The sequence below is a fragment of the Lepidochelys olivacea genome (genome assembly GCF_965140295.1).
Source record: "Lepidochelys olivacea isolate rLepOli2 genome assembly, chromosome: 9".
NCBI classification, from domain to species: Eukaryota; Metazoa; Chordata; order Testudines; family Cheloniidae; genus Lepidochelys; species Lepidochelys olivacea.
Window position 1 is genome coordinate 28008688 of NC_140419.1, and position 11510 is coordinate 28020197.

An 11510-nucleotide genomic window follows, 5' to 3' on the forward strand; every position below is an offset into this window, starting at 1 on the left:
TACGTGCAGCCAGACACCAGGGCGGTTAGAAGAGCACAGGAGGGCGCGGTACGCATCAGAGAAGCTTTGAAAACCAGTTTCATGACTGGCCAGGCTACGGTGTGAAAGTTCTATTTGTTTCTCCTTGATGAAACCCCCCGCCCCTTGATTCACTTTACTTCCCTGTAAGCTAACCACCCTCCCTCCTCCCTTCGATCACCGCTTGCAGAGGCAATAAAGTCATTGTTGCTTCACATTCATGCATTCTTTATTCATTCATCACACAAATAGGGGGATGACTACTAAGGTAGCCCAGGAGGGGTGGTGGAGGAGGGAAGGAAAATGCCACACAGCACTTTAAAAGTTTACAACTTTAAAATTTATTGAATGACAGCCTTCTTTTTTTTTGGGCAATCCTCTGTGGTGGAGTAGCTGGTTGGCCGGCGGCCCCCCCACCGCGTTCTTGGGCGTCTGGGTGTGGAGGCTATGGAACTTGGGGAGGAGGGCGGTTGGTTACACAGGGGCTGTAGTGGCAGTTTGTGCTCCAGCTGCCTTTGCTGCAGCTCAACCATAAACTGGAGCATACTGGTTTGGTCCTCCAGCAGCCTCAGCATTGAATCCTGCCTCCTCTCATCACGCTGCCACCACATTTGAGCTTCAGCCCTGTCTTCAGCCCGCCACTTACTCTCTTCAGCCCGCCACTTACTCTCTTCAGCCTGCCAACTCTCCTCCCGGTCATTTTGTGCTTTCCTGCACTCTGACATTATTTGCCTCCACGCATTCGTCTGTGCTCTGTCAGTGTGGGAGGACAGCATGAACTCGGAGAACATTTCATCACGAGTGCATTTTTTTTTCTTTCTAATCTTCACTAGCCTCTGGGAAGGAGAAGATCCTGGGATCATTGCAACACATGCAGCTGGTGGAGAAAAAAAAAAGGGACAGCGGTATTTAAAAAGACACATTTTATAAAACAGTGGCTACACTCTTTCACGGTAAACCTTGCTGTTAACTTTACATACATAGCACATGTGCTTTCGTTACAAGGTCACATTTTGCTTCCCCCCACCGCGTGGCTACCCCTTCAACCCTCCCCCCTCCCTGTGGCTAACAGCGGGGAACATTTCTGTTTAGCCACAGGCAAACAGCCCAGCAGGAACGGGCTCCTCTGAGTGTCCCCTGAAGAAAAGCACCCTATTTCAACCAGGTGACCATGAATGATATCTCACTCTCCTGAGGATAACACAGAGAGATAAAGAACGGATGTTGTTTGAACACCAGCAAATATACACTGCAATGCTTTGTTGTACAATGATTTCCGAGTACGTGTTTCTGGCCTGGAGTGGTAAAGTGTCCTACCATGAAGGACGCAATAAGGCTGCCCTCCCCAGAAACCTTTTGCAAAGGCTTTGGGAGTACATCCAGGAGAGCCGCGAATGCCAGGGCAAAGTAATCCTTTCACATGCTTGCTTTTAAACCATGTATAGTATTTTAAAAGGTACACTCACCGGAGGTCCCTTCTCCACCTGCTGGGTCCAGGAAGCAGCCTTGGGTGGGTTCGGGGGGTACTGGCTCCAGGTCCAGGGTGAGAAACAGTTCCTGGCTGTCGGGAAAACTGGTTTCTCCTCTTGCTTGCTGTGAGCTATCTACAACCTCATCATCATAATCATCTTCTTCGTCCCCAAAACCTGCTTCCATGTTGCCTCCATCTCCATTGAAGGAGTCAAACAACACGGCTGGGGTAGTGGTGGCTGAACCCCCTAAAATGGCATGCAGCTCATCATAGAAGCGGCATGTTTGGGGCTCTGACCCAGAGCGGCTGTTCGCCTCTCTGGTTTTCTGGTAGGCTTGCCTCAGCTCCTTCAGTTTCACGCGGCACTGCTTCGGGTCCCTGTTATGGCCTCTGTCCTTCATGCCCTGGGAGATTTTGACAAAGGTTTTGGCATTTCGAAAACTGGAATGGAGTTCTGATAGCACGGATTCCTCTCCCCATACAGCGATCAGATCCCGTACCTCCTGTTCAGTCCATGCTGGAGCTCCTTTGCGATTCTGGGACTCCATCATCTGCTGATGAGCTCTGCATGGTCACCTGCAGCTTGCCACGCTGGCCAAACAGGAAATGAGATTCAAAAGTTCACGGTTCTTTTCCTGTCTACCTGGCCAGTGCATCTGAATTGAGAGTGCTGTCCAGAGCGGTCACAATGGAGCACTCTGGGATAGCTCCCGGAGGCCAATACCGTCGAATTGTGTCCACAGTACCCCAAATTCGAGCCGGCAAGGCCGATTTAAGCGCTAATCTACTTGTCAGGGGTGGAATAAGGAAATTGATTTTAAGAGCCCTTTAAGTCGAAATAAAGGGCTTCATCGTGTGGACGGGTGCAGGTTTAAATCGATTTAACGCTGCTAAATTCGACCTAAAGTCCTAGCATAGACTGGGCACAGAGAGAAAGGGGAAAGGGAACTGTAGCTTGCTTTAAATACAGTTAAATAGTTTAGGTGCAGTAGATCATGATAACCACAAGAGGGAACTGATGAACCAAGAAGCGGCAGGTTACTGGCTAACCATGTGCTGTCTCCAATGTATTTTCCTTGTATTTAGTTGTGACACTCTGAGTATCTGCCCCAAACCTGAAGAAGAGCTTGGTGTAAACTCAAAAGTGTGTCTCTCTCACCAACAGAAGTTGGTCCAGTAAAAGATATTACCTCACCCACCTTGTCTCTCTATTATCCTGGGACCAACATGGCTACAAGAACACTGCAAACTCCAGTGATAAAAGTCAACTTCAGAGAGTGCCTGTTTTATTATGCTGGGGGAGGACAGGAGTAACCATGAGGGAGCAGAACGAGTAGAGGAGAGGGGATAAGGAGAGACCACAAGAGTGAAAGGGAAGGCAAAATAAGGAGAGGAGGAGGGGCCAGAAGGGGCAGGAACGGGCTCTTGTCTTGTTCCTCTTCCAGAAATGGAAGCAATTCAGGACAGAAAAGTCATTACTGGATTGTTAAGAATTAGGGCTGACTTCCCTCTTTGCCCTCTCGCTGCCAATCTCCCTTCCAGCACTTCCATTTTCTCCATTCTGCCCCATGGATGTCCCAGTTGCCTGTGAACACTATCAATGTATGCTTTAATATATTGAAATACATTAATGGTAATGAAGTGTCAGGATGTTGTTTCTAGGCCATTACTAGAGTTCATCACATTTTATCATTAGTGCTTGGGATTGCTAGAGAAAACCTCAAAAACAAACGGATACCTCCAGCTATGCCAGTTTACACCTACTGTGAATCTGCCCCTTTACCTGAAGAAAGTCTGCTTGCAACAGCATATATTTAAAAAAAATGTTTCTTTTAAAATGACTCATCGAGATGGTAACAAGCCATAACTGAATAACCAGTGTCACGCTGTCTGGAGTGGCTCACAACTGAGAGTGCCAGCCTCAGGGCAGACTGTCAAAAGCAGGGCAGACACCCCAAACGGGTGGTATATTTTATAATTATATTTCACCAACCCAAAAACAATTGTGAACTCCTAGATCACTGTAACAGCCTTACCATGAAGAAAAGGAGGACTTGTGGCACCTTAGAGACTAACCAATTTATTTGAGCATGAGCTTTTGTGAGCTACAGCTCACTTCATTGGATGCGTGAGCTGTAGCTCACGAAAGCTTGTGCTCAAATAAATTGGTTAGTCTCTAAGGTGCCACAAGTACTCCTTTTCTTTTTGCGAATACAGACTAACACGGCTGTTACTCTGAAACCAGTCTTACCATGGAGTCATAGACAGCCCCCTTGGGCTCTCCACTCTATCTTGCCACCTAGGCAAGCTGGACTTAGTGATAAATGGTCACTTACACCAAAAAAAATCTCAAAATATTCAGGTTTCAGAGTAGCAGCCGTGTTAGTCTGTGTTCGCAAAAAGAAAAGGAGTACTTGTGGCACTTTAGAGACTAACAAATTTATTTGAGCATAAGTTTTCGTGAGCTGCAGCTCACTTCATCGGATGCATTCAGTGGAAAATACAGTGGGGAGATTTTATATACACAGAGAACATGAAACAAGGGTGTTACCATACACACTGTAAGGAGAGTGACAGGTAAGTGAGCTATTACCAGGAGGAGAGAAAAAAAAACCTTTTGTAGTGATAATCAAGGTGGTCCATTTCCAGCAGTTGACAACAACATGTGAGGAACAGTAGGGGAGAAAAATAAACATGGGGAAATAGCTTTACTTTGTGTAATGACACATCCACTCCCAGTCTTTATTCAAGCCTAATTTAATGGTGTCCAGATTGGTTCCAGTCCCAAGACACCAGTCACTTACCCCAGATCAATTTGTACCTTAGATCTGATACCAAAAACAAAGCCTGTAGCCAACCTTATATTAAACTATCTAAAGGTTTATTAACTAGGAAAAAGAAATGAGAATTATTTACGGGTTAAAGCAAGAAGCACATATAACAAATGAGTTCCAGTCTGTGATTCAATAGGCGACAGAGATGCAGTAATCTGTCAGCACTGAATGTCTTTTTAAGATTTAACCCAAGCTGACCCTGGGGATCTCTGCTTTTTGTTTCTTAGCTCTTGCCCTTGTGAGAGTCCAAACAGCAAAGAAATGAAAAATCTTCATGTTAGCTATTTTTATTTCTCCCTTCCAGCATTCCAACCAATGGGACAAGGTCTTAGGCACGTACTTCTCTATGGGCGGATGGGGAAATTAACAAAGCTTTTGTGCTGTGATGACCCACTTAATTTTGATAGTCCTCCTGGATGGACAGGGGGAGCCACTCTTGCAATCTGAATTCACAAGTTCAGAGCAGGAATTTTTACAGTTATAAAACAAACTTACATTTTACCTTGTAGCATGGAATACAGACATTACAAGTAAGATTAATGCATGCAGCAATTTACAAGCATTTCATAGAGTCTAAACAGTAAATACATCATTACAAGTATAATGCCTGTCTTGAACAATATTAACATATAGGTGATCTGGTCTGGTTTCCAGCTATGAATTTGTCAGTGCTCAGTTTATGCCTACAGATTTAGCAAGAGCTGGCGCCTAAAGTTAGACTACAAGCTTTTCCAGGTGGTGACCTGTCTGTCTGTGCTGATAAATCCTTAGTACTCTCAGATTAAAGCACTCATAGGGTTATCTTTTGTTCTGTGTCCCACCAAGTATATTTTGATCAGCCAGGTTGCCCTTTCTTGCCTCCTTGAGGTTCAGTTAGGACTGAGCTACGACAGGGCCTTCTCAGTGGTACAGCCAGGGGACATCTATTGGATATCAGAGTGCATGGCTGTTTTAAAATCTCATTAATCCGTCCTATTTGGGTTAGTTTATTTCTGTTTTGGGTCAGGTTTGTTTACGTAACTTCCCCTGTTTTCATCTTCCCTTCTTCTCAGATGAGTAGAAATGCTTTGGCAGATGGTGAGGAGGTCTGTTTATTGGGCCCAGCTTGTGATAACTCATTACTGAATTATTATCAGAGCCAAAATGCCCTTTTAAAAACATTTAAATAAATAAGATGGGATCTGTATTATTAGGAGCTCCTCATAGTTGATTTGCATTACCCACTCAAAGCTATTGCCTTTGGTTTGCAACATTGCTGAGAAATGATATTGATGTCATAACTGAGGATCACAAGTTTAAGTAGGAACAAACAGCAGAAGCAGATGAACACAAATAATAAATAACTATAATTCTTAAAACGAAGATTCAGTCCTTTATAATCAAATTAAAAACAAATTAAAAAGGCAAGAAACTCTCCAGAAAGGAGGTGACCTAGAAGCGGAACTAACTAGAATGTCCATCAATATGTTTGATGAGGTATCAGCTGCTTTTTCAGGGAGCAGCTTGTGAATTTGTGGCAGGAATTCACACCAGGAGTTTAAATAACACCCAAGTCACTCTTGAAAAGCTCAAGGAACCTAGTGAATGGAATATGACAACCTTTTCCTAAATCATTTAATCTGCTTTCAGTCAGGAAAGATATTGGATATGAATTGTCAAACCGTCCTCTCCCCCAGTCATTACAGAGCTATATAATTCAGCTAAATATAGATTTACATTAATGCTATTGTCAAGTCTCTTTCCTTCCCACGAAGCAGGTGCTGCATGGATATAGACAAGTTTCCTGTTTCTCTTTGTCACCACTTTCTCAAGCAGTGTCCACAGCTGCTGGAGATTAGAGTGCAGCATGAATCAGTTTATGTGGCACAATTGTGCACTGTCGATTGAATCGTATGTGCAAATGTGTTTGGATCTGATGCAGAGCTTGCTTTTCTAATTCTAACAAAATGGTGGTATGTCAAGATAAACTGTTAAGGAAATGAAAACATTTCTTGCTAACCACAAGACCAGAAGACTGCAGCATAAAATAGAGGAGGGTCTGAATGAATGCCTGCCTTGTAAATGAATCAGGAAGCCTTGTTTATAGCGCCTCATCTAAAGTCCATTGAAATGAATGGGAGTCTTTCCACTGGCTTCAATAAGCTTTAGCTCAGACTCTTTAAGACAGAGGGACACACATTCCATTCAATCCTATACATTATTTCAAAACCTTGGGGATGCAGAATGAGGCACTGGTAATTCTTAACATCTTGCCATTACAGCTGCAAAGTAGTAACAATGAAGAAGTAAACAATTACTTTGGTTCTATCTCAGAGACAAAATATGCTGAAGCCCTGCAGTGAAGTCTATGGCAACCTGCAGGTTCTTGCAGGATTTCAATAGAAGTACTGTATGCAAGACCCCTCTGCCTGTGGTGTGATCGCCTGCAATTTCTGTGAGATTGCTACAGTTTTATTTTTAGCACACGGCACTGTATAGAATTAGAAGTTTCTGATCCATAAATGTCTCTTTGTGTTGGTACAGTCAGTAAAGCCCCAGCTCTTCTACATCTTGGAATCAGTCAACTATTGCTCATGTGTAGCTTCTTAGCCTTTTTCTCTCATGCTTTCATTTAAACATTCTGCTTGTTTTCAATCTGACCAGCAGTTTGATTTGTATTGCCTGATCTTGGTTTCATACCGCTGCTGCAGCTTCTCAGGGTTTCAGCTCCCTGTACATTTGTATGACTAAATGCTATGATGTAACGTTGTAGCCGTGTCAGTCCCAGGATATTAGAGAGACAAGTGGGTGAGTTAGTATCTTTTACTGGATCACCTTTTGTTGGGGTGAGAGACAAGTTTTTGATCTTGAACAGAGCTCTTCTTCTGGTCTGGGAAACTTAAAACGCTACTGTAGCGCTTTAGTGAAAATGCTCTATGCCAACGAGAGACAGCTCTCCCAACCTCCCAGAGAGGCAGAAGCTGTGTCAGCGGAGGAAGCTCTCCCGCTGTCTTAGAGCTTTCTACATGGGGATTAGGTTGGTATAACTACGTCACTCAGGGGTGTAGATTTTTCACACCCCTGAGTAATGTAGTTCTACTGCTATAGGTCTGTAGTGTAGACCAGACCTTTCTCAGAGTGTCACAGCTAAATACAAGATTGGAACAGATTGTTTAGCATAAGTAGTTAACACATATTTCAAGGAACCATTCAGGGTGAAATCAAGGTAGGCCATTTCCAGCACAAATCCAGGTTTTCTCACCCCCCGCCCCCCCGCTTTCAAAAAACCACACACACAAACTCACTGTCCTGCTGGTAATAGCTTATCCAAAGTGACCACTCTCCTTACAATGTGTATGATAATCAAGGTGGGCCATTTTTGTGCTGGAAATGGCCCACCTTGATTATCATGCACATTGTAAAGAGAGTGGTCACTTTGGATGGGCTATTACCAGCAGGAGAGTGAGTTTGTGTGGGGGGGGGCGGAGTGTGAGAAAACCTGGATTTGTGCTGGAAATGGCCCAACTTGATTATCATACACATTGTAAGGAGAGTGATCACTTTAGATAAGCTATTACCAGCAGGAGAGTGGGGTGGGAGGAGGTATTGTTTCATGGTCTCTGTGTATATAATGTCTTCTGCAGTTTCCACAGTATGCATCCGATGAAGTGAGCTGTAGCTCACGAAAGCTTATGCTCAAATAAATTGGTTAGTCTCTAAGGTGCCACAAGTACTCCTTTTCTTATTGTGAATACAGACTAACACAGCTGTTACTCTGAAAACTACTACAATGATCACCACCCCCCACAACACACCTTTCAAGATTCATGGCTCCTACACATGTCTATTACAACATGTGGTGTACCTCATTCAGTGCACTGAATGCCCCAATAACAACTATGTTGGTGTAACCAGACAATCACTATGTTCTCCAATGAAGTCACACAGAAAAATGATAAAAGACATTGCGTAAGATCGAAAGCTTGTCTCTCTCACCAACAGAAGGTGGTCCAATAAACGATATTACCTCACCTACCTTGTCTCTCTAAATGCTATGACTCATTTGAAAGGAATGAGAATGATGTGAGTAATTTTTCACCTTGTCTGTGACTGAGTCAAGCTTGGTTCTGTCTGCTGTGGACATCATTGATTCTGGGCCTGGTTCTGTTATTGTGTGCATCAGTGTAAGTTGGAGGAACACTACTGAAGCCTCTGGAGTTATTCCACTTTGATACTAGTGCAAGATAAGAATCAAGCCCACTGTGTCAAGGAAAGCTAACAAGAGTCACTCAATGGAGCATCCCATTGGAGACGTACTACTTCTTTCTATTCCTATTCAGTGGAATGAAGAAATCCATCCGGGATGGCAGCAAGACATGCAGCTGCTAAACTGTCAAGATAAGTAGTGTCAGATTTTAGAAGGCTTAGTATCAGCTGCTCAGAGGTATGGTTTTGGTTGAAAGACATAATTAACTCTTTTCAAGAAAAACTGTCTACGCTTCCATTGGTGTTAGAATGATTTGTTTGCTGAGGATAGAAATGTCTTATAATATAGTAGTCTATTTGCTAACCTATTCTACCATGCTTACTAGTGTTTGCATCTATGATTAGCATTTTCTGAAATGTCCCTAGAAAATGTTCATGTATGTATTATTAGAAATTATGGAGGGTTATCTGCAATTTACAGTTGTTCTTAAATTCCCTCATGTAAGCAATTCTGTCAGTCTGAGAACCATGAATCAAATAAGTCTGCTTGATATTGCTATCATTGAGAGGTCTGACATTTCACTGTCAGTGTAGACAAAACAAAACAGCTTCAGACCCTGCAATTCTCTCAGCACTCAGTCTTGCATTTGAAATTTGTGCAGTCAGATCAATTCTCTGAATTGGCATGGTTTGGGGATGAGAGCACAAAGCATTTTAGGGTCCTGTGTGGCCCCATTTAAAACAAGTTGCAGAAAGTAGACCTCATTGGTTAATATTTAACCAAAGATGTCAGGCTTCTGGCTGGATTAAACTAATTATTCCTGGATCACTTCCCATTTTGTTAAGCAGTCCAAAAGTAGCTCCACTTGTTTTTGGACTGTGTCGCAAACAATCACTGCCCCGGCATTAAACATCATCAAAACCTTTCTCTTTCATCTTCAAGTGATTTTTAATCTTCTCTTAGTAAATGCTATCTGTACAGACAGTCTCCACATGTATGTAGTTATCAACTGTACTAATTCAAAAGACTGGAAGTGCCATTAACCGTTTAGATCTAGAGAACTGTGATTTCCACTCAAGTTTAGACTCATGGCTGGAAACATCTTTTATTGCACAATTACAACTCGAGTAATAAAATGAATGCTTATGAGAATTGAAAGATTCTTCTCTTTCCAGGTAAACTAAGTGTTTCAATGTCAGTTCATGCTGCAACAGATTTATAAGTATCTTGCTATCTTTTTGAATATGAATACTCTGAGAGCATGTCCGAGAGCATGCCTCCATCCCAGTCTATAATACATACAACACTTCTCCCAATAAGAGAAGTGGAGCTTCCTGCAGGTCTTTCTGGACCTAGCACTGCCTAGAAATGACTGCCAGCTGACTCCCTAGAGAATTCCATTCCAGATCCTTCTTCTGCACAAGTAGTTTTGCTTTGATTTTTTTTTTTTTTGACAGGCACAAACTAGTCTTACCTGTAAGTTGCAGAGCAAAGAATTCTGAAAATGTCTGCATAATTGAGAACTAACTCTCTGTGGCCCTCCTACCATTTGTCAACCATTGTGTGGAAATGTCAGACTCGAGTGTCTTTGTGTGCAACTTTTAAACATGTTTGGTACAATATTAAAGGTAGATTCCTCCTCCAGAATCAAACCTGCATGAGAAAATCTAGACTCTGGTAATCTGTTTTCCCTATTGTGTGGTGCATGGATAAACTGCCAAAATCTATCCTCAGTCACAAACCCTTGGGAGTTGATGGATTGTGTAACTGAGGGTAGAATTTGGCCTGTTGTATTAAAGAGACAAGGAAATAAATAATTCAGCTGTGCTCAACAGAAGCTGCATGAGCAAGCTGGAGAAACTATCTAGCTCCACAGGAAGTCTGTCCACCAAACCTCTCCCTGAGAAGATTGAACTACATACATTATAGCAGCAGAACAAGCTCATTGGCTGAACATAGCCTATAAGCCTGACCCTGCTACTAACTGGTGGTGAAAGCAGTAGCTCTATACAAATGTACCTTTTCCCATGTATGCCATACACCATGCAGAGAACTTCCATTGATGTCAGGGTTGCTCTCAGAATTTAAACCCTGATATACTGACTGATGTAAAACACGGATTATGTGAATATCTCAACTTTTCTTGTTTCAAAGAGGTTCTAGCACTTTCATGAGATCATTAATAGGGTTAGAAATGTCAGTATTTAGTCAATAACTCGTTTACCCACCAGGAGATTCTTGTAGCTCTCAGGCAAAAATGCAGACAACATGTGGTGTAAAAAGAAAAGGAGTACTTGCGGCACCTTAGAGACTAACAAATTTATTTGAGCATAAGCTTTCGTGAGCTACCTGTTTGTTGTAGTTTACCTTATTACTATCTTCATTGCTTCCTTCAGTTGTGATCCACTCCTGCAAGTGGATGAGCACCTCCCAGAAAATGATGATAATTTTCGTCATCTATTGACTTTAACTGAGGGTTTGTCTATACAGTGCTTTACTCTGCACCAGAAGGGCATACATTTTAGTGTACACTGGTGTGTCACACAGTAACTGGTCCACGTGGACCCTGCTAGCACTCACTAAAAGTCCCCTAGTGCGTGTTAATGTAGTCCCATTTCAAACAGTATATTATAGAATGGCTGACCCCAGTATATAAATTAAGTCCAGTGCCCCTGTGCTAGGACAGGTCGTCCCATTTGGCCAGTTAAAGAGGGTGGGGCAGCACTTGGGGGCTATAAAGGATGAGAGGGAGACCCAGGAAGAAGGATAGACTTGTGAATCAGAACTAGTAGAGAGAGGGAGGTGTTATCTGGGAGTCAGGGGTAGGTAAGAGCCATCAGAGACTGTATGTTTGGGATCTGGGAGAAGACAAGAAAACTAATAACAGGTTTTCTGGATGATGTCCCCAAGCCAGAGAGACTGGCCTGGAGAGGGTTGAGGGTGAGGGCAGTGGCAGCAGCAGAGGAGGGAGATGCCTGCTGGCTCTGAGCTGGAGCCAATG